We start from the raw sequence: 26,130 nt of genomic DNA, 5'->3' as shown, positions 1-26,130 counted from the left end.
AGATATAGTGGTTGTTTATCATATGCTTTTTACCCCTGAAATACCTGAAATAAAATTTTTCATGCATTAACCTTACCTCAGAATTAGGAAACTGAATGGAACTGTACTGTACTTCAAGCTTCCTCCAGACTGTTTTCATCTGTACTTCCACTTCATTAGTTCAAAGGTGATATTATGGAAATGCATATTTCTATTAATCTGTAAAACAGGAGGAGAATTTGACTTAAGAGCTATCCAAAGAAATTGTATTGACAGTTTATAGTACATGATGTGAACTACACATTGCAGATACTGGTATCTGGAATTACAGAAGCCATCTGCTATTGTGAACTGCTCCTAGCTAGAAAAAACTTCTTAGATCCTATATTTCTAATAGTTGTACGGTTGCAGTATATTTGTAAAATACTAACACTAAAAAGCATTTAAAAATAATTTTATTTATATTATATCACTAGATTATTCACTCATGAACAGTGATGTCAGGGAGGAAGGGTGTTAAAAATCTCTGTAGATAGTTTTTTTATGAAAATAAGCCTTCCTGATCTCTCCCAGTAACACTCGGATTCACCTGGTCTGTACCAGCCAGGTTTGCAAGCCTCCAGATACCAGGTTTCTCCAATTTATTTATTTTTTTTTATTTATTTATTTTTTAAACAGACAGCAGACTAGAGGAAGGACACATTGTTGGTGACACCAATGGAAAAACCAAACAAGCAATGCACAAGTCAACCTTTATTAAACACCAGAGTGCAGCTTTACAACAAAAATCCACTGGTGTCACCCCATTAGTTCCAGTACACAAGGAACTGCACTATACTGAGAAATAATCAATAGGTTTATTGTAGCTGCACACAGGCATGATTACTCCTGGGAAGAAAAAACAAGCCAAGAATTTGGAAAAAAGTACTGGCAATAGGGTGGGTTTGTGTTTTTGAACTGGCGTACATCCAAGCATTAGAGGAAAGCATGGCACAGGCTCTTACCTGGCACTCTAACAATTGTGAGCAAGCCTGACTTGTGTCAAGTCCCAAGGTTTTCAAATGCATTGTGGACAGCTAAGTTGGGCTAATCAGCTTTACTACTTAGATTCCATCTTGAGCATATGCCACCTATTGCCAAGTCTTGCCATTTTATCACAGTGTCACAATTTTTGAATGTTTCCATCATCTGAAGCTTTCAAAAAGATCATACAATAATTTTATCATTTAGAAGTCCCAGTCTTATGACTGTAAACATAACCTTGAAAGTAACACAAAGGCTCAAACACTGGTAATCCAGCTATACTGTTTAAAAAAATACAATCAATCTTACAGGGTAGAGATTTAATGCCTTATTTTTGAATGCCAACACCAACAGTACTGGGAATGAGGATGGACAAACCATGTGCCTGCGTAATTTCCAGCAGAGGAGGAGTTTCAGCATCCACTTTCCTTCTCTTTTCCTTTCTGAACACCATAAAGACCTTTACCATTACAAGAAGGTCAGAATAATTCTGTCTCCATGTCAATTTATAAGCACTGTTCCTCACACACTGAGGTTTAATAGTCTTGGTAATAAATAATAAATTTGTGTAAAATGGTAACCTGAAACCATCCTGAATATCAGATAACACCAGTTCTTAAAGACAACTGTCTCCACTGAGCAGACAGGCTGACACTTGACTGTTATTTCTTCCATGGTAAAACTGAAAAAACATTCTTGCCATGCAAAAGTGTTTGTGGAGATTGTTTTCGCTTTTTTAAAGTATAGCTTGTAAAGAATCTGTGAAATAGATCCATCTCTTTCTCTCTACAATCAAGGAACTTCAGTTCATCTTCTGTTGGACTCCAAAAGAAACAACTACAAACAGAAGAAGGTTGGTGTGCTTTCTGTTTTTATAACACCTCCAATCTCCCTATATCTAGTATCTGATTTATACAAAGGCCACTTTGTATTATTTAAAGAGGCTGCTTTACAAGGGTAAAGACATTTCTGAACAATGCTTATCTTTTTTTTTGTTTTTAAAATTATGTCCTCTTGATATTTTTTCCAAACTCCCGAATTGATGAAATTCTTGGTAACTGTTAATTTCTGTAAGCATTCATTGCATTTCCTGAACCCACTCCCATGTATCAGATATCCAAGCTCTCTCACCAAACAAAATTATTTTAGTAACTTTCTGATCTGGATGACTCTTTCTACATTAGCGTTTTAATTCAAATCAGGACTGCTCTTTTAAAGTCAATCTCCCAAACAACCCAATTTTCCTTGCTTTGCTTTACATTGCAAAGTAGTCTCCAACTACATGAACCAGATTTCTTTTGAATAAAACTAGATCAGAGAATGAGCTTCAGGTGTGCATTTGTACACGCTCCAACCACTAACAGGAATTCAGCCACAGAATCAGATGAGGACCAGCTTGAACTAAAACTCTCACAACCTATATAGCATGGATGCCAGGTTCTCAGCACCTGACAGATCTGATCCTATTACACCACACTGCTTGGTAATGTGGACACGGCCTCTTTCATGGCTTACTGAATTTTGATGTCAGTTCCAAATTCATCTCTCCCTCTGTTAAAAGAGGAACTACAAAACCTCTATCAGAGATGGGAGTGAAGTTAATGATAATTATTAATTTATGCGAGTGACCTCACTGTGTTACTATTTCTTCCATTTCTTCATCAGCATGAGATGCTACTCAAGAACATACTTAATTTTATAAAAATCAATTTACTTAAATTTTTATACAGTTATCCAAAATGCTCAATTATTAATGGATTAGTTTTTCAAAATGTTTAGTGTCATTCTTGATGGCATCTTCCAGAGAAATGCTATCAAGAACAAAACTATTGAATAAATTATTCACACAACTCCACCTTCACTTTATTAAAACTTCGTCTACTACACTGACTATAAGAAGCACGAACAAATTCAAAAGTACAGAGACTCACAGTGCTTGTCATTAGTTAAATATTAAATTAGATTTATCTGAGAATTTTTGTAAGTGTTAAGATTAAATTCAGAATCTTCATACACTATTAACTCACGAATACCAGCACCCAATCTGGGAAAAAAAAATCTGAATTACATAAATACACTAATTACCTAGCTAACCCAGAGAACTGTGGATTTTCTGCCATCAGCAGGCCCCAAGCAACAGTCAGAATATCTAAGCTGAGCTGACATAAGCCTCATCCTCTGTGTGGGGGGGAAAGGGCTACCCTGCTAGCGTAGGGCAGAGGGCAGGAACCAAGAGCCATGAGCAGGACAGACGGGGGGACTTGCAGTGGCAAAGCTCAAGTCAGACTGACTCACTTCGAGGAGGAAACTGTACTCAGGCTGTGGATTCCTTTTTCTCATCTTCCCACTTATCTCTAGATCCTGCTTCCCTTCTCAGTAGCTCCAGTTCCTCCAGTTCCAGGGCCACATCCAACTCATTCCCTCACCTGTCTCCTTCTTTGAAGCGAAAAAACTATCCTGGCACTTGACTCCCTGCACTCTGTTCCTCCAGTTCACTCCCCCTTTGCCCCAACTGCCTCACCAGTTTTCAGCTCAATTACTTTATTTATCTTAAATTATCTCTTCCTCCTGAAAGCACCCTGTTACTTGTTACAGCTGGGGAACTACACCAAAATTTGGAAATTGGCCTTCATTTTTAGAACAACAACAACAAAAAGTAACTTTCAGTCCCTCAGTGTGAATTAGAAATTTTACAGCAGAATAAGACACCAGAGGTAGGTGAAGGGCATTCCTGATGTAGCTATAAACATCCAGTATCCTGACAAATCTATTAGCTGAATAAGCACTGCAGCTTCTAGCCCAGAAACAGACAGGAAAGGTTGGCACATAGGAAATGTGCAATTGCAGGAAGACAGGATGCCCAGAAGGGCTTTACATTTAGATGAAAATTGACTTACCACAGTTTTTAGAAACCGAAGGGTGCAAATGGCAAATCTTTGTGCTATTAGACATCTCTAACTCAGGTGTACATTTTAAATGCAAAATTATATGTATTTAAGGAACATAAGTTTGGAAAGTAACTTTAATTAAAGTAACACAACAGTTAAAGTAATTCAATTGCAATTAAGTACACGATCATACAAGGACTCATTGGTACAGACTATGGATTAAATACTTCTCCATTCACTCCAGCTTCCAGTTACTTCTTTCCTGCTCTTTTACTTCCTCCAGCCACCAGCACTTCACTTCTGCAGGGTTAACTGTTCAGATAATTATACCTTTACCCCAATTTATGAAACAGAACTTGTTTTAAAGTTCCTGTAAATTCAGATCATGTCACAGACATGAGCTAGGATGATAACAGACATACAGTTAAATCAGAAAAAAAAAAATCAGAGGCAATAACCTTCAGCATCTGATTTGGGGTGGGAGCAAAGGGGAGAAGGAGAAAAGCAGGTTGTGCTAGCAACATGTCTCTGTATGCAGTGTCAGAGAGTTCATGGCCAGCTGATGGCTCTGTTAACCATAGATGGGAGAGGTTTCAGAAGCAGAATTATTCATTTTCAGGTAAACTATAGTCCTAAACAAAAGGCTTTTTGTTTAGAAATCTATGCACACAAAAAATACACTGCAGGCCCACACAGCAGCCTAGAAGATGCTTCAGTTAACAGTCTCATGACATGACTGCCACTAGAAAATTTAGCCAGAGTTGCTGTAAGCTAGAAAGAGTTTGAAAAATAGCGAGTATACTGCTTTTAGAAGTCTACTATAGCTGTGAAATTGGAGTGTAATTTTAAAGGGAAAGCAGCCATACCAAATTTCCAAATCCTACTTCAAAGCTCATGTCCAAGGATATGAATTTCTTAAGGAAAACCTTTTCAACAAATTTACATGTGAGAAAAACTCCACAGCATGCTGGAAAGAGCAAACATCATATTGCCTGTAGCGCATTTGGGGCTTGGTGGTTTTGCCTGTGGAACAGTGAAGGTATATGAGCAAGAACGCCTTGTTGAACAAACAGCCCTTCCAAATTCAATGTGACCATTATATGAAATAAAATGCACTGGCTGAGCAAGCGTATCACTTTACAGCCTTTGGTCACCAAGTTTTCCAGGTAGCAAGATGGGAAATAAGAGCCTGAAATACAATTCAAGCACATTTATCCAATCCTTGAGGTAAGGTAGTTCAAGATCGTTCAAAATCACTGTGGTAAAAATATACCTACATGGTAGCTAATTTTAAAAGTTAATTTTATGCCTGCATTCCCTTGAGTTTTAATAAACCATCACCAAGTTTTTCCTGCAAGGGATTAAAAATGCAAGGAATAATACAATACACCAGCACTTCATGTCATACTATTCTTCACATCTCTATTACAGTGGTTTGGCCTTTCTATATATCTGGTCAAGACTCTCAAATACTACCTTGGAATAGTTTGATGAAAACAAGATATCACATATAAATAATACAGACTTAAGCATCAACTGGTCAATTTAAGTACTAATCTAACCTGCCTGGTTGTTTGTGTAGGCAGGTAGAATAATGAGTGCTGCTGCCACTAATGCAAAATCTCGACTGACCTTTTAATTTCCAGTCTGACAGAAAATATAGTACAAATCTGTACAATTAAAAAAAATACAGCTGGTTTTCTTTAAGTCAGGTCTCCCTCTTTTTAGGAAAAATTTCTTCTCTGTCAGAGGCATTCAACTTTCTTCTTACTGAGACAGAATAGGATGCATTTCCTTACTGAGACAGATAGGATGCATTTTCCAGAATGACATGAATCTGCATAAATCACCATGCACCATACTCTTCACAGTATCTAGTGACACAAGGAATTTATTATTGGGGCCATGAGAATCCAGACATAAACCTCCTTAGATCCATAATGAAAGTCTGCCTCGGCAGTAGGGCCAGAAAATTCCACCAGGCTTTTACTTTGTCCTGGCAGATGTAATTTCCTATAGTAGAAAGAGTTTAAGCCTCCTGGTTTCTTAGAGGACATCTTGAATATTTTATTTTGGCATACCTAGCTACATCAACTGGAGTCATCTGAAGGACTCCACAGCCTGCTGTGCTGTGACAGCAGGCTCTGCGCTCCCAGTGAAGCCACGGTATTCCTCTCAGTCATCTTAAATGTTCTTAGTCCAATGAGCCAGTAGAAGCTGAAAAATCAGCTGACTCTCCCTACTTTGGGGCTAAAAGGAATCTGATAACAGCTCGCTGTTAAAACAAAAGCGGTTATATAGTAGGCCACCCTCAAAGGCAACCCCATCAGCCTGCAGCACTGGTGACGCAAAGCCAGACAGTTCATTCAGCATGGAGAGGTCAAGTCAGAATCTGACTTGCCAAGCTTTGTCAAGAAACAACTGGGCTAAAGCCTTTGCTGTGCAACTCCTTCTTTCATCATATCCCACAGCTCTCCAAGTATCCAAAACAGTTCTCTAACAAGTACTTTTGCTTTTCAAGAGATATCTAACACTCAACTGTTTTACCTCACCTTTGGAGGTACCCAACCCAAAGCTCCTCCCATCCACAACCTGAACTTCCTCTCAGGATACTGAAGACAGACTGGCCCCAAGATTAACAGTCTTCTGCTGCATTTGACATCCCTGAAAACATAAGGCTAGTTGTAATACCACGGACTTCACAAGCCTTCCCGAGTTTCAAAAATTTATCAAAAAATACCTAGGCTCCATGCTGTTCAGCCATCAGGCAAATTTCAGTCAACTTTCCCAGCATGCTTCAGACCCTTGCTGGGCCCTACTTGCCACCTGGCTAATAGGTTGCCTTGCGTGGATGGAAGCAACAATAAAATCTGATCACTTGGCACACAGACCCAGAGGCGTGCATTCTTATCATAATACTGGTCCTGGGAATGCTGCCCAGACTTCAATTTCTCTCTGACAAAAGAGCCAATGAAATCTAGCTTCTACCTGTGCCGCAGGAGATATTAGACCACATTTTGATAGGTGATCCTCTTCTCCCTCCCCCTAAGATTCCTCCAAAAGGTCAAGTATTTCTTCAATTTGTCTTTCTACAGAGTAATTCGAACAGTAAGAAACATTTTCAGGAACCCTTTAATTTTTAAAAAAGAGAGTTTTGCCACAACTTTAAAATCCCATGTTCTTGAGCACTATCAAAAATACTATAGAGTAAACAAGATCCCAAAACTGCACTGATGTTCTACGACATTCATTTATACCTCGGCATACGTGTGTAGGATTAATGTTTGGTTTCTTTAATTTTTAAATTGAACCATAGTATGGTGGGTTGACCCTGGCTGGATGCCAGGTGCCCAAAGCCGCTCTATGACTCCCCTCCTCAGCAGGGCAGGGGAGAGAAAACATAACAAAAAGCTCGTGGGTTGAGATTAAGGACAGGGAGAGATCACTCATCAATTACCATCACAGGCAAAACAGACTCAACCTGGGGAAATTAGTTTAATTTATTACCAATCAAATCGGAGTAGGATAATGAGAAATAAAAACTAGATCTTAAAACACCTTCCCCCCACCCCTCCCTTCTTCCCAGGCTCAACTTCACTCCTGAATTCTCTACCTCCTCCCTCCGGAGCGGCACAGGGGAATGGGGAATGGTTGCAGTCAGTTCACCACACGTTGTCTCTGCTGCTCCTTCCTCCTCAGGGAGAGGACTCCTCACACTCTTCCCCTGCTACAGCGTGGGGTCCCTCCCATGGGACACAGTCCTCCATGAACTGCTCCAGCATGAGTCCCTTCCACGGGGTGCAGTCCTTCAGGAGCAGACTGCTCCAGCGTGGGTTCCCCACAGGGTCACAAGTCCTGCCAGCAAACCTGCTCCAGCATGGGCTCCTCTCTCTCCACAGGTCCTGCCAGGAGCCTGCTCCAGCGTGGGCTTCCCACAGGGTCACAAACTCCTTCAGGCATCCACCTGCTCCAGCGTGGGGTCCTCCACGGGCTGCAGGTGGATACCTGCTCCACCATTAACCTCCATGGGCTGCAGGGGGACAGCCTGCCTCACCATGGTCTTCACCACGGGCTGCAGGGGAATCTCTGCTCTGGTGCCTGGAGCACCTCCTCCCTCTCCTTCTTCACTGACCTTGGTGTCTGCAGAGTTGTTTCTCTCACATATTCTCACTCTTCTCTCTGGCTGCAACTGCTGTTGCACAGCAACTTTTTCCCCTTCTTAAACATGTTATCACAGAGGTGCTACCACTCTCACTGATGGGCTTGGGCTTGGCCAGCGGCGGGTCCACCTTGGAGCCGGCTGGCACTGGCTCTACTGGACATGGGGGAAGGTTCTATCAGCTTCTCACAGAAGCCACCCCTGTAGCCCCCCTGCTACCAAAACCTTGCCACGCAAACCCAATACACAGAGCCATGCAGAATCATATTAACGCAGCTTGTGGGGTTGGTAACTTCTGCCAAGGAACACAGGTGACAGGAACACATAGCTGGGAATGAGAAAACCTTTCCAAGGAGATCACTGCCTTCAGCAAACGACTAAGTCAGAGCCATCATCTCAACAGCTCTGAACACATGGAAGCGTGACAGCACCTTTAAGGAAATCGGGAGACATCTCAGATACCCCCTACCACCACCCCACCCCCCCGCAAATGGTCAAACTCCTTCACCATGAGCAGACTTATCAGGTACGTAAGTTTTCCTACACAAAATGATGTGGACTCTACTCTAACATTCAAGAGAGTAAAATAACACTCCTGGGGGAATGAATGCAACGTGCTGGAGCTCAAAAAAATTACTTTTTCATTCAGATATGAAAATACAAACATATCTAGACATTTTTGGCAGTTTAAACAGACTTGAAGTACTATAAGTCCTTACAATTAACATCCTTCTAAAAATTATAAAAATACTTCTTTATTAGCTCAAAAGTGTTCCTCCCCAAAAGCAAAATAAACACCTATGTCTCTGTCATAATTTGGTCTTTCACAACAGAACACTCGAAGTATGAATGCTTTCCCCTATTGGATCTGACAGACAGAAAACATTTGAAGGTCAGTCATCATGCATTTTAGTTGTCAGTCATGAGAACTATTTAAAAAGAATATGGAAACCTTAAGGGCCAGAAGTTAGTGGCTGGCACAGAGTCGAACATTTATTTATTTCCCCTGAAGCTATACAAATGCACATATCCTATTAAATGGCCTGTACTGAAACCAAAATCCTATTGCCATTAGAGGCACAATAGCACAGAATTCTTGACTCGCTCAATAAAATCTGTTTAAATTCTGCTAAAACATATAAACCTTAAAATTTGCATTTGTTTCCACCATTGTAAAGTAAAATGAAGAATCAGTCAACTATCATTAACTCTTAAAACTGACAGTGACTACAAAAGCAAGGGAAGTACATTGAGATGAAATGCATGCAGCGTGCATCACATCAAGAACATAGAGAACATTCGTATTTATAAACTAAACCATAAATTTAGGCTCCTATTGATGTAATCCCTAGTGATAAAGAAACCACAATGAATACTTCATTTTCTATAACTGATTAGTCATACTTTAATCAACACTAGAATTTTATTAAAATGTATTGCAAAGTGTTTTCCTTCAGACTAGTTATAACTTATCAATACTGCTTTGGGAAAACTGACTACAATAAGGATGCTCAAATAGGAAGCAGATGGGGCAGCTTAGAATGGCTGCAAAAGATTTGCGCATCCTTTGGAGATTTCAGCTGTTGACAATCATCTATATATATAAGGATATCCTTATATATATATAAGGATATATAAATATAAATACATAAAGTTTGGTTCCCAGTAGGCCCATCCATATTGCCCAGAATACAACCTCATTTCTGTGAAATAGCGATAGAACATTTGGAGAATAACCAAACTCCCCAAAAAAGTCTTTGGAGGAGACAACCAAGCACAGGAGCTTTTTGCAGACAACAGCTTTTAGCTAAAGATAAAAGACAATACATCTAGTCTCCTGCTCTCTTTAAAGTCACTAACTATACAATACTGTATAACAAAACAAAAAGAAAGGCATATAAAAGTATTTCAATTTATTCTAGACAACTTCAGAATCCATTTGGTCCAAGTGTAGTATCTAAAATTTAGGTATTTCCATGGTCTATATGTTAGATCCTTTTGGATAAAACTTCAGAAAGTAATAATCTGATATTCTTCTAATGCACAATGTTCCACATGGTTATCTAAAGGGATGTTCTGGCTTTCCACAAGTAACTAATGTTACAGAAACAACTAAGTCTTTGGCAGAGAAGATACAGAACTAAAAGCTTTACCGTTTTTTGTAATTCAATGGTACAGAAACCCCCTATATATATATATATATATATATATATATATATATATATATATATATATATATAAGGAAAAGTGAAAGAGTGCTTTATAATCCAGAAAACCATATGAAATTACCTTGGTAGCGTTTGATTTTATCTGATATCAAGTGGACTGAACTTTCCTTCACCTGTTTAAAAACAGAGGGTAGTACTCTTCCTGATACAATAAGACTGATTTGTTATTCAGACAACTATTAATTAGTCCCATCCCCTGAAAATGCAAGTCGTCTTTTTTTGCAAAAGAGGTTACCCATTAAAAAAAAACAGATATAACAACTCAAAAGAAAGCTATAATTACAGAATCGGAAGTCTTTTATTAAGAAGTTTGCACAAGGGACTTATTCCTGCATACTTGGTCCCTGAAATTTCTTCAAACTGTTATTTCAGAAAAAAAATTAATTAGGGGAATTAGAAGAAAAATCCCAAGTAATAAAACAAACTGGATACTGCTAAAGTATCCTTTTACTCATTAGGATCTTAGGCAATATGACCAAAAAAAAGAATTTCCATCCTTGCTACTTGCATGATGATACAGAACTCAATTTGCAAGTCTACACTCAGGCCACCTCGGCCTCAACTTCTGCTCCTGCTGAGGTGAACAGGTTAGAGTAAGGCAATGCTGCAACATGTAGGAAGTAATACACATGGGTAATTCAGTGTAGAGATTAAGCTGCTCAAAAATCCTCAGCCATTTCAGCTATTAAGTCCAACAATTATACATTCAGAACACTGGAATGTTATACTGCCCTGTAGTTCTTTGGCCACCAAATCATGGACCCTTTCAGCTTAACCTAAGATTTCTAATGACAGATTTGTGAAAAAAATACTACATACAGAATAGACCTGAAGGGCACAGACAAACACAGGGCATGAAAACTTGACACCAAGTTCTTGGACATCCTGTATAGCTATCTAAATATCTAATCTGGCCTCTTGCATTTCCTACCAATTTATATATTCAGAAGTAACGGTAAAAAATTCCAGTATTCCAGTTCATCTCATCTCAAATTCTCATCTCCAAATGCACAGGACTACTGGTGCCCTCATCAGGGATCTGAAAGAAAACTAAGCCTTTTTTGTTGTTATTCTTTGTTTTGTGGGTTTGGGTTTTTTTGTGGTTTTTTTTTTGTTTTGTTTTGTTTTTTAGAAAACCCACAATGAAAAAATATTGTGGTAAATACTGGTGACAGACCACTTAGAGAACAATACAGATCTCTCCTGGTTAACTGCCCGGGAACAGGTTCATTTTATACAGCAAACCTACCTTCTATGAACAAATACTGTAAAAGATGGGCTGTATCCTGAAAAAAAGGAATTTAAAAAGAATGGCTAAATTAAATCCATAGCTTCTTCAGTCAGGGAGAGGTTTTTGTCAAGAAAGCTCTACAGGTAACAGAGGTGTGCTACTAAAGCTAAAAAGCACCTATCTGCTTAAGCCTGCTGAGAACTCCGACACACTTGGCATTCTGCACACACCTTTAACCACTCTGACAATGCTGACGTATGCTAACAAACTTAACTGACAGACGCTTTCCTTCAGACACATTTTAATATACTAATATAGAAGTTAAAGCATCATCCTACAAGTTGTGGATGAGCAGGGTGTTGCAAGATAGACCTGATGAGTACAAGTGATCATTCTCTGCAGCGCTTCCTAAAGACATGTCACTTTACAGAGATGAGCACAAGGCTCATGGAAGAAGGGGCAAGAGGGAGAAAACAGGCATAAAATGTTTTTTAGCCAATTAAGCATACTTGGGGTGGGAGAAGACTCTTGAAACATGACCACATGTTTTAATACATGCTTTATAGCAAAATACACTCCAAATGAGAAATTATTTTATTCTTGGGAGGTAGAGAAAGTATGTTAGACTTCACTGTCTGTGTTCCAGAGTGGCATAAAGAATAATATAAAAGCTTTTCCACCAACATTGAGAGACACCATCGGAGAAATATGTACATTTGTGACAGTTACATTGTTCAATGACATTTTTGAAAATTTCATGTTTATTTTAGTTCCAGAAAGCTTGCCCTGCTGCAAGAAACTTAAGATAGTTGACATTGTTGCTTTCATGGGACTTCTAACAAAAAAAAGGGAAAAAAGAAAAACCAAAACCCTCTGATGCTAGCAGCTTTTTCTATTTAGTGAAGGCACAAGAGCCAGCAGCTGACATTTGAATCTCATCTAAATTCAAAGAGGAAATACACTTTAAAGAGTTATCAATTATAGACTGATTCACCCATGACTGCAGTGGATTCTCCATTGCGAGAAGACTGCTAAAGGCATACTGGATATATTACAGTTAAGTGCGTTTACGGCACACTGGGGTAGGCATTTATGTGGGTTTCCTTTTGCCCTGAAGCCCAAGAACAGAGAACAATCTCCAGTAAAATTCCTCAAACCTGAAAACAACACACACACCTCTGCTCAGACTAACCAAGCAGAGCTCGCCATGTACAGGACCACTTTGAATTTAGTGGAGACAAAGTTCTATTGCACAGAGCATAGACCATCACAGGAAGATCTTTTATCTTTCCAGTACTGTCCCATTTGTTGCTAATTAACAATATTTAAACTTAAAAAAATCTTTGAAAAAAGATGGAAGTAGAGCTATTTCAGATGTATATATTATTACACCCTGTAATGTGTATCTTTTTGTTAAAAGCTAAAATAAATTTTACAGATACACTTTAAATTATTAATTACCCTAAGTAATTGCTGCACCATTATTATTTCCTGGGATATTCAAGAGAAAGGAAAAGAGAGCATCTTTGCATGTTCCCTTAACTTAGGTATTTCATTTCCTACCTGAATAAGTGAATAAAATTCTTATTTTAACCAAGGAAAAATGCAAGAAGGAGTTCAAATATACAGGTAACCTCTGTCCTTCTACACTGAGAATCATCTGGATTCTATTAAACTGTCAAGCAAGTAGTTAATAGAGAAATAAAAGAACCAGCAAAATGTTTAACATTGGTAGCTTCTTTATAGGCTATGCTAAAGCTCTATATGAACCTCAGCTGATGTAACACTTCAGATGCATGACATCTATTTTATAAAATTATACAGGCAAAACTGCAGCTAAACATTTTTACCTACTATCCCAGTCTATAGAGCAGCTGACTCCTCCTCCTAAGCAACTTACAGAACTATTTATAAAATAGCAATCAATACTGTGAAATTTAAGGGAAGGCAACAAAGATTTCCATATAAAGTTGTCAGATTATCTTATCTCATATGTTTCTGTGTTTTAATCTTCTGTTACACAGAATACAGACTATACATAGCACTACTCAAAGATTCAGTGAGAAAAGGGCCCAACTGCAGACGAATACCTCTTGGGCTCTAGAGAAATTCAGCCTCATCTAAGTGTACGCTCAAGTGACAAACTTGCATATGACTTACAAACCTCACCAACAGGAGCATTCCTTGGAATACGTCATACTTTAAATAGATAATAACAATGCAACTGAAGCGTCAGTCTTCAGGTAAGCCTTTTCAGCACAACATCATTTCCCACCGAACCAGAAAGCCATTGAATTTCCTTACTCCTTGCAGAAACAACTTTCAGCTCACTAATGACTTACCGGAACTTCACCATTCCATTTGACAAGAACACAGGACACTTGCAAGTGCCGATAGATTTCAACACTGGGTAGTTTCCAAGAGTATTAATTGAAAATAGAAAAGAATCCCATTTCAGGGTAGCAGCTTCCTTATTCAGGTGAAGAAAGGTGAAAGGCTGTTCAAGAGCAAATTGGAAGTAAGCAACAGAAAAAGGTTAGTTTTTCCTGAAGTGTTTTATAAAGGATTGGTTATTCACATTTTGCCTCTTTTCTTTTTACAGCAAGGTACATCAATTACAACTCCCATATGTATACCATATAATTAAACAAGATTATAAAAGGAAGAGGTATATACACACTATCATGACCACTTTTGCTTGTTCAAATCTGAAATGCAATTGTTTGAACAAACAATCGCGGGGAAAATGTACAGATTATGGATTTAAAATTTATAAGATTAAATGTCTTACAAAGACAAGAAGGAACAAGTTCAATATTTCAATGTTTTTAAAATGTAAAAAAACATAAAGAAATGTTATTTATGTAGCCCCTTCCTTATAAACCACAGAACGTTAGGAAGGATGAAACAAACTTCCACCTTTTTATAAGCAGCTTTGAAAACAACTAAAACTGACACAGAATTACATAGCCATGCAGCAGCAGGCTCCGTTTATAGGACTATCTTTCACATCACCCCACAGAAGTAGTCAACTTTCCTACCAACTTAACCCAGGGTCAAAACCAGGTTAATTTCTTGGGATTGCATTAACAGTGGAAGATTCTGCAAAAGAAACTATGTACCCCAGGTACGTCCCTGCATTTACTTCAAGTGATTTATTGAAGTATACATGACCAAGCCAGGAAACAGCTTTCAAGCACACGAGGAAGATTAGAAAGTCTGACTTGGTTCTGCTGGCTCTAGAAAAGTCACAAGATAAAACAATAAAAGTTACTAAAGTGAGGAGAAATAAATGACTATGTCTGAATAGAAGTTCTGCTGAATAGAAGCAGTACTCTTGCACATTCCTTCTCACATTAGTATATTCCCAAAACCAAAATAGAACAAATATTTGAATATATTTAAACAGAACCACAAAACAACTCAATAACAAGCTTACAGCTCTTTATATTTAAAAAGAAAACAAAACTTGAAAGATCTAAGCCATGCAACTAAATCTTGATCAAAGAAGCATGCAATCATATTCTGGCAGTCACTAGAGCGGATGCCTGCCGTTACTGTAATATAAGCATCTCCATAACCTAACTCATCCTTATTTAGAAAGAAAAGGAATATCTGGGGTAAGAACAAAAAAAAAGTTTGAAGTTACAGGAAACCCAGGAAAGAGTGAGCTCAAGATGCTGTAACATATTTTGCTTGTGCATGTATGTCTGGAAGTCAGGCAAGACCCAGAAATTCTCAAGTTCTTTAAAATACAGGATGTCTGTCTCTAATAAACCAGAATGTTATATGATAATTCAGTGACCTGATTAAATGAGTTTTAGACTGTCAAACCGCCAAAACCCCATGTAGATCAGACTACGTGGGTCTTGGCCTTTCCTAAAACTGGACAAGGGAGTGGGGAACATAAAAGAGGAAACAATGATGACATGGGACACAGATATGCATGACCCAAAACAAAAACTCCTAATAGGGTCCTTGAACAGGATTGCTAACTCTTGCCAAGGCTTGCAAAGGCATAAAATGGCCTCAGGTTATTTTGTGTTTCCTGAGCCAACTTCGGAGGGAGAGGGGGCAACTCTCCAATATATATTCTTCAAGATACAGCTCAAAAGGCTTAAAGATTCAAGCATTCAAGAATTCTTCTGATGAATAAAGAGCTTGTGGGCTTTCCTTGTCTACATGCTCACTCAGGGATAAGGTTTATCTCATTGTCAACAGAACCTAATGTGTTGCAATTTGTACAATGACAGTATCAGTTCTATGTACAGTCCAGCAAATTGGTTTGGGGGAAGAGGGGTATTCTTGGCTGGTAGTGGGGGGTGTGTTTTCTTTTGTTAAATAAGCTGAGACCTGCTCATAGCTCCTCCCTGTTAAAAGTAGCAAAATATCTAGAAGTTATCTCAAGAGGAACATTCTTAGATACTGAAAACCAGCAGCAGTTCAGATACGTAATTCTTATCACACTACTTGTAACTTGATCCTAGAATTGACAAACTGAAAAGCAGCTTCAGACCCCTATTACCTGCCTCCGCAGGGAAAAAAAACAGAAAAAAAAACAACAAAAAAACCCCAGACACCTGATAATTTGAAAACTGCATGATCAAGATGCTCTTAAAGATACAGAATATGTTACGCCAAATACAGGAAAAACAATAGCAGGATGAAGTGATACCGTTCCATTTGAGTTGATAGATGAGACTTTCAAAGGTATATCAATAGGAGGAGGAAGAACAAGATTTCACACTCCATCAGCTTCCAAGGTCATAACAAAGTTTATCAGCAATGTATATAGCAAGGTGTCTTAAATAATTGAATAACTGAAAATATTTATACTTTGAATGGGATGAAGAGGAGGGAGACTGTTTAGGATGACGAAAGAGGTAAGGAAAAGATGTGGAGAGAGAACAGCTTTGTTTTAGCTACTGCTCCTCTCCAGACAGAAGTTAAAATACTCCAGAATTCAACCTAGCCGTACAGCAAGGGAAGTACTCACCCCAAAGCTCCTCAGCCCTGCCATGCTGCTTCAGGTGCACTGACTCTATAGAGCAGCATCCAAAAAAGCAAATTGTCTACTGCACATGAAGTAATGACAAACAACTTTTCCATTGTACAGTAATAGTACATTATTTTTCTACAGGTCTTTCAGCACCTGGATTGTTTTTAAAAATATTTTCTACATTTTAAAAAAATAGTAATTTTAGACTTTTACAATTCTTACACTCTTCAGTCAACTGCTCTTTCTTTCATGTGGTCGTGAATGTTAGAAGTTTTCACAGCTTAAACTCTAACTTTAAAGTTGGATGTATTTTGATGAGCTACAAGGGCTTCTTTTGTTTAAAAGCATGAGAGGATATGACACTGAACAAACAGAAAAGCCCATTTAATACTTCAGACTGTTCTGACGTTATGCTTTTAGGACAAATGATTGTGTGAAACACCAGTTATACAGCACCACCAGGATCTGCAGCTACCACTGAAAAGCAGATAAAGAGCTTTCCAAGCCACTGTCAGCAACAGTGAAACTAAAATAGTTTATGGAGAATCTAGGAACTATCAAAATAATGATTTCTGCTACTGCAGTACTAAGAAACACCGCACAACAATTATAATCAGAAGTTGCCTATAATCTGGTCTTATCTTTATTTTGTCCTCCTTAAAAAGGCTTCATCTGATGCTGTTCAGTTTATGTGCTACTAAAAAGTAATCCAAAAAGCCACTTTTCATATGAGAAAATTTTCAAATACAGCTTACAAAGACTATATCAGGGGAGGAACAATTTTCACTTCTTTCATTAGCTAATCCTCTGCAAGAGCACCTCTACTTTCTGACAGTAATGATATTTAAATTGATCATTCAAATTTAAATGATAGACACACACACACACAAAAAAAAGAAAATCAAAAGGAAGAAAGCCCGAAATTCCAAGGAAATGGACTGTATTTTAAAGCCCGAGTTCATGCAAGAAGAAAACACAACAAAACAAAAAAAACACTCCACCTAATGAAAACACATAGTTGTATTTGCCTGACATTGAGTTTTCTTTGATAAAACTGCAGCCATATTTGAGAAAGCTTTCCAGTTCACAGATCCATTCTATTTCTTGTTGATGTTGCAATAAATTTTAATTAAAACAGTATCAAAAAGGAAAACATCAAATGCAGAGTTTTAAATAAAAGCCAAGAAAGATACTAAATGTTTATATTTCCACCTTCTAATGATGTTTGGGGAGGAAAAAAAAAAAACAGGCTATAGAAAAGAAGTAACAGTTGCTATCAACGCACAATGTAAACAAATAAAGGAACATGGGGACTGACTTCTTAGCAGGGCCTGTTGCGATAGGACAAGGGGTAATGCTTTTAAACTAAAAGAGGGTAGATTTAGACTAGTTATAAGGAAGACATTTTTTACGACAAGGGTGGTGAAACACTGGCACAGGTTGCCCAGAGAGGTGGTAGATGCCCCATCCCTGGAAACATCCAAGGTCAGGCTGGATGGGGCTCTGAGCAACCTGATCTAGTTGAAGATGTCCCTGCTCATTGCGGGGGGGGGGGAGGGGGGTGTTAGACTAGATGACCTGTAGAGGTCCCTTCCAACCCAAACTACTCTATGATTCTACAAATATTCTGTTTTCAGGCTTAACTCACACGCACCATCTTACAAGTAAACATGACTTACAAGCTAACACTGGTCTTTTGAAGTTATCTTCATACATTTATATATGTGCAGTATAGAAATTGTCATTTTCAAATAGTCAAAATTGAAAGTAGTAGTAACAAGAAGATAGGCTAAAAGATCTTACTTAATGCCAGTACACTGTTGATATTTGGAAAATATACAAAGAACAGGTGAAAAAGATTCTTGCCTTTAGTATTTGGGGAATTTTCTCTAGTTTAGTAATCTGCCTTAAGGTTTCTGGTTCTCCACCAAGATTCAACATGGTTTTTTTTAACAATTTGATCTAAAAATTTTAAATAAAAAGCATTCTGTGGAGTCGAGTGATAACGTTCACATTTGATAACATAGCCAAGAAAAATCCAACTGGAAAAAGAATGTAATGATTTACTTGTGCAAGACTTGCAGATAGTCAGAACACCAGTTCAAAACCTGTCAGAGTTTATTACATATTACAGAAATGATACCCTTATCCTTTCTTGAGTTTGAAAACTCGACGTGCATAAACTTATGCTCAAAAAAATTTGCTGTCAGTTTTTGATTATATCTATGTGAAAATAATTGCTTACAGGCCAACAGTTCAACCTATAGCCACTTCATATCCTACCTCAGAAAAGGAAGGAAGAAAACTACTTCTAGTTCACTTTGAAGTAAACTCCCCCCTTCTAAGTCCTACAATAGGATTTTAACATTTGCAGAAAAATCATGGGACTCACAAGAAGTATGTTAAGAGTTACTCCTTTCCTGGCAAATTGTTTCTCATGTTTGTGAACCACTGCCAAATCTAACACTGACAGAAGAAACACTTCAGAACTTCAACATTTTTAAAAGTCTTTCCATTGTTTCAAATATGCTCTTAGAAACAAACAACATTTAACATCCATTGCATTAACATTATCTTTCCCAGGTCACAAACACCCATAATTTTAAAAAATGTAAGTAGTAACTGCTGTAGCACAAGACTATGTACAGTTACTTTTGCTAATACAAATACTAAGATTTAAAATAAAATAGGAGCCCAAATTTATTCACACAACTAAGTGGTCAGACTAAAAATAATAATAGTAATAAAAAAAAATGCTAGGCATCCACCCAATAGCTCCCACTGACAAAATATTCAGATTGAGATTTTCAGATAGCCTGTAGCACTAAACCATTTGGCAGCTCTCCTGCCTCAGTTCTCTGTATAAAGACAGACTTAAATCAGGGAATAGAAGAATACCACAAATGCGGGATAAACAGAAAAAATAGTCTACATAGTTCTTCATGCCCCAACCTAGACCTTTAGAAAGCTAGAACTCAGGCTATCTGAAATGAACAAACCTTAGTTACAAGTAACTAATTTTAGAAGTTAATTGGAAAAAAAAAATACTGTGAAGTCTCCTTCTAAAGAAAGCTGTACTAGAAAAGCCCACCAATCTGACTCTAAGAAAAGGGCCATCACTCAGTGCCACATCTGTTAGCTGAGTCCTTTCCTCAACTGTGAAACAAAAGGAAGATGGCAGTACACTTGCAAACTATACACTGAAGTTCCAGTTTTCATTTTAATGCCCTGATACACAATACAAATCAAATTTAACCACTGCAGCCAGATAAACTAACGTGGCTGGGGTTGAACATGGTCAAGCAATTTTTGCTCCTGTCCTCCATTCACTAACTCAGTTGGGTAAAATGATGCCAATTAAAAAGGACCAAACAACCTATTAGACTGGGTTAGAAATCAGATGAGAGATAAACTGTCAGAGCTCCAGAGGAAGACAAAATGACCACTTCACACAAACTGGCAACCCCACACATCCAAGTTGCTGTCAGACAGAACCAGCAACTCACAGAGGTTGGAAGACACCTCTAGAAGTCGCTTAGTCCAACCTCCTGCCTAACACAAAGCAAATTTAAAGTTAGGTTAAGTTGCTCAGGACTTGGCCCAGTAATATCCTGAATATGTCCAAGAATGGCAGTTCTGCAGCCTCACTCAGCAACATGCCCCAGTACCTCACCATTCTAATTATTTTTTTTTAACCCAGTAAGAAATTACCTTGCTGTAACTTGTAACCACTAATTTATCATCCTTTCAACCTGCACTCCTGGGAAGACTCTAGCTCCACCTTCTCTAACACACCCATCGGGTAGCTGAAGACAACAAACAGATCATTCCTCAGCCTTCTGCAGGCTGACCACACACCTGGTGCTTGGCAGCCCCTCTTGCTGCAGGCCACGTCATTGCATCAGTCTCTCTCTTGTACTGGGGTCCCAGACCTGGAAGACCGAGCCTGCAGCCTGCTGGCTATGATTTCTGTTCTAATTCAGCAGAACAGTGAGCCAAAACCAAAAGATTTAGTCTTGATCCTACTATTCTCCCCCCAGTTGCAGACCAGAGCTAGTACCCCATGTAACCAAAGGTGAGGTTCCTCAAATAACTGATGTGTTGGTTTTGGTGTTGGGTTTTTTTGTTTGTTTTGGGTTTGTTTTTTGATAGGTTGGATTTCTGACAGATCAGGACAACAAAATAACTTAACCTGGTCACCACAATTGCGACATGGAATATAAGAAAAGAAGTGAAAGGCACAGAATCACCCATTATCTCTGTGCCCTATCAGATAGGTGAACAAATAACTGAGAGTTTTACAGCGAAAGCAACTCTAGAAACATTACAGCATATCCTCCATTTGCAAGGTTGTTAGCTTAAATACCATGTTATTTTAGTGCCAAAATAATTTTGTTGCTTGCCATGGCAGATTAAGGGAAGTGTTTTTATGAAGATCTATGCAAACATTTTGCAAGGTAAGCATGCACGGGCAGAAGCAACTTAATTCAGATTTGTTCATTGCTAACTTACAGCATGACTGCAGCACCTACACTCTATTTCAACGAAGGCAGAAGTTGGGTGTTGGTGATACAGTTTTACCCAGAGCTCCACATCTATTAATTTACCCTGGATGTCAGCAGAGGGGCTTCACCATCACAGTTACACTGCTTGAAGTTTCTGAACTGGCACAAGTACCTAAGTAAAATACATTATATGTGCATTTGTAGTCCTTTTCTCGCTTCTAGGCATTATACACACTCAGATCTCAGTTTGAAAATGATGAAACTATCTGAACTGTGCTGAAACCCATTATAGTGTACACATTGGAACAGAAACAAAAAGGTGTGTTTGTTGTTTTTTTAATATCAGTTACCTTTATATATTCTCAACAGCAGCTGCATTCACTGCATGCTGCTTTTTGGAAATAAACATTTTTTAAGCAACACTACACACATTTTGAAATATAGCATGGGACACAATAAGTTGAGAAAACACTGAGAAGAATTTGGCTAAAGACTACATGAGGTGATCAAGTAATTTATTTTTACTATATATAGTCTTAATAAGAAAATGAGATACAGCATCCATTTTCATTTTTGCTCTTAAGGTCAAATTTTATTGACCTTAGGGTAAACTCAGTCTTCCCAAAAAGTTTATGTTCAGATTTTAAACTTGTGGAGTGGACAGTAACCAGTTGAAACCAGATTTCTCATGTTCAGACTGAGGAGATGAAAAATTCTCCAACCTGTACCAAAGACACTTCTGCTGTGAGAGGTAAAAGACACAAAAGACTCCCTGCAATGAAACAGAAAGAATCAGTCTGATCCCTTGGGTTTGGGGGAGCTCAGGGATGAAGCAGCAGCAACTCTCAGAAAGAATTTTCATCAGAACAAGGTACGGTCTGCAAGTGCTTCATTCTAACTAAAACAACTGCAGAATTTTGACATAGGGCTTGCCATTTCAGTGGGTGACTGCTTTTATTTGTGGGAGGAGGGAGGGGAATAAAAGGAATTTGACAAGAGAGCTGCATTGCCAACCACAACCGGGATCATTTTACCTCTTTTGCTACAAAGAGGTTACATGGCACAAAGAAAAATCCCATGATCTAACAGCTTTGTATTATTTTACAAATAATACAACTCCAACCAGTTGCTAGAGAAGGTATTTTTGCAGTTGATTTGCTTTGTACATTTCACAGCACTTGATACATGGTATTCATCATTTAGGCTCCAATAAATGTGGTATCTCATGCCCTTGCTGAGCCTTCCCATAAACAAAGCTGCACTTAGCTCTTGAAGGAAATCTAGAGTCATTATTTATCTCACTTCTGTGATATCATACAGAAGACAGAGGGGAAAAAAAGTCAAGTTACAGACACCTGATTGGCAGAATGATTTACAACCTGAATTAAAAAGGGACACACACACCCGCCCACCAAAACCCACAACACACCATGGCCAGAGTTTCAAATTAAGATTTCCTCCTTAGTTTCTTTTACCTGAAAATATTTATGCAGCCTCAGAGAAGTACACAAGAAGTGCTAATGACCCTACAGGAAGAGAAGATATAAGCTGACGTTGCTATATCTTTGCACTGTAACAACTACCATAAATATTCCACAGAGCATTCTGTTCCAAAGTCAACTTGAAAGTTTAAACACAAACACAGTTCTATTACAAAAAGCCTTAATGATATTCTCCTGCAGTTTTGTTTTTTTTTTTTAATGGTGAAAGCTTTAAAAAGTGTGCACTAAGTACACAACCATTGTTCTGCCAAGGAACAACTGAGTAGTACTGCAGTGCAAACATTAAACGGAAATTATACGATCTTTAAAACACATTACTTCAAATTGCTATTTTGTATCCATGGGAAGAGATGGGAAAACAAGCAAAATACACAAACCTACATCTCCATGAAAAAAGTAAATATTTACCTAGAATTTACATAATACTGCAAATAGAGGTAGCAACTTGAAAAATGAGAAGGCAATAAATGCATCAGATTATTAATCTTCTAGCTCTCAAAGAGATATTCTAAGCACAATAATGTTTCCAGAAAGTCCTTATAAACACTGTTAAAAAAAAAAATTAACCAGAGCCACGAGGACTCCCGATATCTAAAAATACTTCAAACCCAAGTTCTTTCCTAGTAAGTTCTTATGCTTACTCGGAGCCCGCCCAAAACCCCGAAATGCTGGAGAAGTGAAAGACACCAGACGAGACGGTGTCTGTCCCACACTTAGAGCGCCTGCGACGGCAAGAACGGCCCCAAACGGAGCTGCGGCGAAAGGAGCTCGAGGAGGAGCGCTGCGGTCCCTGCCCCAGGCCCCTGTGCAGAGAGCCTCCCCGGGCCTCGCCCTGCCGAGCGGCGCGGGGGCTGGGGCAGGGGCAGGACCAGCGGCGACGGGGACGGGCCCGGCCCCGGCGCGCAGCGGCGGCGCTGGAACGCGGAGCCCGTAACCCGATCTCCGCCCGCCCCTCCTCCCGCCCCGCAGCATTTAGAAAGTCGTTTAACCTCTTAAAATGGCACCTCGGCGCTGCCTAGCAGGCAATAGAGCCGCTCGCCTCCTCTCCTGAAATAGGCAAGAAAACCATCTATTTTTTGGTCAATGCTTCTTCCCCGAGGTCAGGCGGCGGGGCTGCGCCAGCGCACACTTGGAGCTGTCAGTTACAGCGACGCGCCCGATTGTTTCCCGTCCCAGCGGCGTGCTGCCTGCCCCAAGCAGCCCGGCCCGCCGGACAATCGCTTCTCAGTTAAGCCACGAAGGTCTCACTTGTTCAGCTCATCTCTACCTCGACTGAAAATTCACCTGACTTCCACTGACCTTAGAAACGAAGAGAAGCAAGGAAATAGTAAGCATAGGGAATAGCACGCTCTCATCCTTTTGCAAGGCTTTTTGCCTTGCATCTCAGAACCAAGACATTCACGTACATCAAGACAGACAGAATTTCATTCAGAATGCCACTTCATAAACCCAAATGAAAGGGACAACTTTGTTACGAGTTCACTTTATTTTTCGAACCATACGCATATAGTTTATTATACAAGGACACTACAACGTCTCACATTTTCACGTCAATTACGTACATGCACAGAAATAAAGACAATGAAGTTACCCCTCAAGAGAACGTATGAGCTGATCTTACAGATGCACAAAATGCCTCCATCTGTTTTCTCTAAAAGAGAGTATTTCTGTAGCATGAAAAAAGGCTGGTGCAATTCAGACTAAGTAAGTATTTTGCTGCAAACAAAACAGCCAAGATTTTTACCATTCTGAATATACTGAAAATACTAAGATACCATTATCCTGCTAGATAAGAGACCAAGACTTGAAAAAAGTAAGTTATCAATCATTCTAGTCATAGCACAGTGTAAGAAGAGAGAAAGAATAACTTGAAATACATTTTTCCAGCAGCACTAATTTTACTCGTTAGACACACTACCAAATACTACTTTATCAGGAAGGAAAAAAAAAGCCCTCAAGGTATCTCGGGAGGGTGCAAGTCTTCAGGGCATCGGTGTGGCAATGAGGAGCTCACACTGTCTTTCTCTTGTATGATTTCCATAGGAGGTGGTTTATACTTTTGTTGGCTTAACTAAATATGACACTGCAAAACACTGGTAAGGGTGGCAATTCTGCAACTCTACCAAGAGGAGACCTTTGGCCCGTGTACACGGTATCTGTAGAATCACACTGTTCATGTAAAAAACATCTCACCGGCAACAACAGCTGCCAGAAACTCTTCACTGTCATCAAGTTTTGGGCCTAGATTTTTAAATATATTTAAGAAGTCAAAAAAGGAAATTCAGAGCTGAGGGATCTTTAGATACAGAATCCTTCACTCACACAGTTTCTCCTGTATTGGTTCCCAACTACAAAATAGGAACAAATTCTAAATGTTAAGAGACGTTGAACTGAAGCAGTGTTTTCATGATAAAACCCCAGAATCTGGTGAGGAAGGTCAAATCCCACTATGATGGGGGCTTCCTTAAGACTTTAAATCTGGAAAAAACCCTAGAGTAGGCAGGATGATTAAAATAATCACCCTTACCAATATACAATACATTTACAAAAAAACCCACTATGAACATTTCTTAATTTTGGTTATTGCAGGTCAAGGATCAGCACCACTAACAGCTGGCTACTTTACCCTTATACTCTAGACAAAGTAAATGGAGGGTTGTTTTTTTCTGTTACGTATCAGAACAAAAATCCTACTCAGATGCCTTTGTTACTTACAGAATATGAACACTTTAAACATAAATATATTTATTTACTGCAAACGTTGACTTATATTTGCAAGACCTCTTGTTACTTTACAGAAAGCAAAATACAGTCCTTTTGCTTGTATGCATCATATAGGATACACTTCATCGTTCAGATTATGCAAAACTCTAAATCTTTTAAATCTTTCCCTGAAGGAACCTCTCTTATCTGTTAGTCATCTACGGAATTTATTTCTGGATCATTTATTTCCAATTTAAAATTTGTATTGGACAACCAAAATTCAAAGCAGGATCACAATTTCTAACTGACAGTATTTTCTGTTTTACTCAGCATTTCTATATTAACCTCAAGGTAACAGAAAATGCTCCAAATATTCTAACAAATCATCAGTTATTTTTCTTTTAAAATATATTTAATAATGCTTACTTGGTTGGAATAAAATTTATTCAAATCGTTGGTTAGAAGTGGAAGAGCAAGTATGTTTACACATTAAAACTGAAGCTCAAAACACCATAACATCATTACCTGACAGCTATTAAATGGCTTGCAAGAAGTTATTAGCGTTGATTCTCTTTCAGAAGTCATATATAACAGTTCCACCCTTAGCATCCTCCCTGTAGTTGTACTTTGTTGTTTGGGGTTTTTTCTAACATAAACTTCCCCCTCACTCCCACAGGTTGTGTTTTCGTCTCAAGACCTATTATTGAGATATTTCACACAAGCACTATATATAAAGAAAATTAAGACAGCCCTAAAAATACCAAGTAATCCTGAAGGCTTAAACAGGGGTCAAACACACTGCGCTAAAAATAATGTATACGTATTTTACTGAGGATTTTCTGCTAATGCACTGTTTTCCAAAAGAGCGGATAGAAAACATGACTGTGATGTTTTATGAGGACATTCACAAATG

The 26,130-nt window shown here is 38.6% G+C and overlaps 1 protein-coding gene across 3 annotated transcripts in view; it reads right to left on the bottom strand.

The window, feature by feature from the left end:
• BMPR1A (bone morphogenetic protein receptor type 1A) overlaps window positions 1–26,130 on the bottom strand; it is an 88,563-nt gene that overhangs the window by 47,782 nt on the left and 14,651 nt on the right. For 2 of the 3 annotated variants that reach the window (XR_012043691.1, XM_072869185.1), the window contains exon 2: window positions 77–198. The exons of the other annotated variant lie outside the window; for it this stretch is intronic. The gene's annotated coding sequence lies outside the window, so the exon portion shown is untranslated. The remainder of the gene's footprint in view (window positions 1–76; window positions 199–26,130) is intronic. 3 annotated transcript variants of the gene reach the window in all.

The sequence above is a fragment of the Ciconia boyciana genome, chromosome 8 (assembly GCF_034638445.1).
Source record: "Ciconia boyciana chromosome 8, ASM3463844v1, whole genome shotgun sequence".
Taxonomy (NCBI): Eukaryota; Metazoa; Chordata; class Aves; order Ciconiiformes; family Ciconiidae; genus Ciconia; species Ciconia boyciana.
Note: the sequence above shows the minus strand (reverse complement) of the source record. Positions and strands in the feature narration are given on the sequence as shown.